Here is a 2488-nt window from a genome sequence, read left to right as displayed (position 1 = left end):
CACGTCCCCAGAGAGACACATCTGTCTGCGCCGCCACCAAACCTCCCAATCAGCCCATCTAATTATGCAGTAAAATATTCCCAGGGCTAAAATATTCCTGGGGTGTCCGGGGGTTTCAGCTTGGCCGTGCTCGCAGGGAGAACATCAACGTCTGAGCAAAATAAAGGAATTCCATGCAGCAGCAGGAAATACCTATTTTTAATTTCCATYCCCTCCGGCGAAGGCGCAAATGTTGACAAACTCCTGGGGTTTTGTTCGGCTTTTTTTTAACGCGAAAGTTTTCCATCGCCTCGCAGGACTCCTGCCTTCCCGCGTGCCCGGCGCGGCGGATGGGCTTCRCCGGCAGGGAGCAGAGACGCGGGGCGAGTTAAACGCTTTTGGCGACGTGAAGGGTCTCGAGGCCGAAACCCCTGCGCCGGGAGCGATTGGTGAAACGCGACTTTTTTTCTTTTTCCTTTTTTTTGCAAATCCGGCGTCGTTTGTTTTCCGCTGATGAGCAAATTAGGGGCCGGGGCGGGAGGGTGCTGCCCGAGGCAGCCGCTCGCCAGGATGGGGCATGTTTGTCCGCTCAGATTCCTCATCTATTACTGCATCCTCTGGCTCCCCGAGGCCCCCGGCGCCCCCACCTCCTGACTCCTCGCCGCACGGTTTCCAGCGCAGCCTCATTAATTGCTGGCCTCGAGCCCTACAGCGAATAAATCCTGGGATATTCGAGGCTGCTGGGAGGGATTTCCGGAGGCAACGCTGCGCCAAGGTTATCTCCYGAGCCGGGAAACCGCAGCCTTTGCTCTCCTGCTGACGGCAAGGCTGTTTTCCCGTCCGCCCCGCTCGCATCTTATCTGCGCGCCCGGCGGCCGCGGGAACGCAGGCAAGGTGACCTGCCGGCCAGCAGCCTCCTGCTCCGGATCGGGCTGCCTTTCCCTGCGGAGCGGGTCAGCGGGTAGCTCGCTGCTGCCGGCAGAGCCAGAGGAGCCGGACAGGCCCCACGTCCACGCGCCACCGCCRGGATCTGCTCCCGCCGCCGGGGAACGCCGGTGAGCGCGGGAACCGCGGCCCAAAGGTTCCCACACACTCCGGCTCGTCCTGCTGGTTCCTACAGGGATGCAGGAGCGGGGCGGGTGCTCGGAGCATCCGAGTCTCTCTCCACGGTGCGGCACCCGCCAGGATGCCGCTGCGCTTCCAGGTYCTGCAATCATGTCGTCTACCCAACTCTCCACCTTCGTTTAGGAAAAAAAAATACGGCTGTCGGTGTCACGGTTTTGGCTAAGCCCTTCRGAAAAGCAGCCAAGCGCACGCTACTGGTGCGGAGCCACTCGCCCCTTTTTCGGGGTGAATATATGCATTTGACTCCTTTCTTGTGTAGCCGGCTCTTGGAAACGTGACTCATCCTTCCATCGCGGTTGGGGTTCCAGTTTCAGCCACGGAGCCGGAGGCAACCGGGGCGGCTATAAATAGCGGTGCTGCGCGTGCACAAAGCCCGGGGCCGGTGCATGCTCCTGGCCTCCCCGCTCATCCCAAAAATCCAGCGCAGCCTTGCCTGGGATGAAAAGGGGAGTGGGAGGCAAGTTGGAAAACACCCATTTCCCGCAGGGATAGGGACCGGCTTGCAGCCCAGAGCCTGGGCAGCGGCCAGCGTTATCCCATGCCAYGATGGAGAGGGTGGGATGATGACGCCCTTCGCGGCAGAGCTCCCGCCGGCTTCGTCGCAGGCAGGACCGGCGTGGGGAGCTCGGGGCTGCCACGTGCCCAGCTGCCGAATTACCGCCCYGCTTGCTCACTCGCAAGGGAGCATCCGAGCACAACGCCCTGCATCCCAGCAAAACCTTGTGCCGGCAGCGCTTCGGATGCCCCCGGCCCACTGGCCCGGGGCAAACCAGTTATCTCCCGGGAGGGGCAGAGGTTGCAAATCCTCTCTGGCAGAGGGAAGGATCCGACGTGCATTTTTCTGGGGGGAGGGGGTTGTCATGCCCTACGAACTGGCCCTCGGCATCTGGCGAGAAAGCAGGATGCTCATGGGCTTCGGAGCATGGGAGAGCAGGGCCGTTCTCGGCGGGGCTGGCAGGGACACGGGAGGGTTTGCATCAGGAATACGGGGATGGTTTGCAGCAGGGCTGGTCATGGGGATGCAGGCAGGGTTTGGAGGGATATGGAGGGGGTTTGCAACAAGGCAAAAGCAAGGATACAGGGAGGGTTTGCAGCAGGGCTACGGGGAGGGTTTGCAGTGGGGACGCGGGCAGGGTTTGCAGCGAGGATACGGGGAGGGTTTGCAGCGGGGCTGGCAGTGGGGACGCGGGCAGGGTTTGCAGTGGGATGGAGGGGGTTTGCAACAAGGCAAAAGCAAGGATACAGGGAGGGTTTGCAGCAGGGCTACGGGGAGGGTTTGCAGTGGGGACGTGGGCAGGGTTTGCAGCGAGGATACGGGGAGGGTTTGCAGCAGGGCTGGCAGTGGGGACGCGGGCAGGGTTTGCAGTGGGGACGCGGGCAGGGT

The sequence above is a fragment of the Apteryx rowi genome, unplaced genomic scaffold, assembly GCF_003343035.1.
Source record: "Apteryx rowi isolate R43461 unplaced genomic scaffold, aptRow1 scaffold_43, whole genome shotgun sequence".
Lineage (NCBI taxonomy): Eukaryota > Metazoa > Chordata > Aves > Apterygiformes > Apterygidae > Apteryx > Apteryx rowi.
This window is presented reverse-complemented; position numbering follows the sequence as displayed.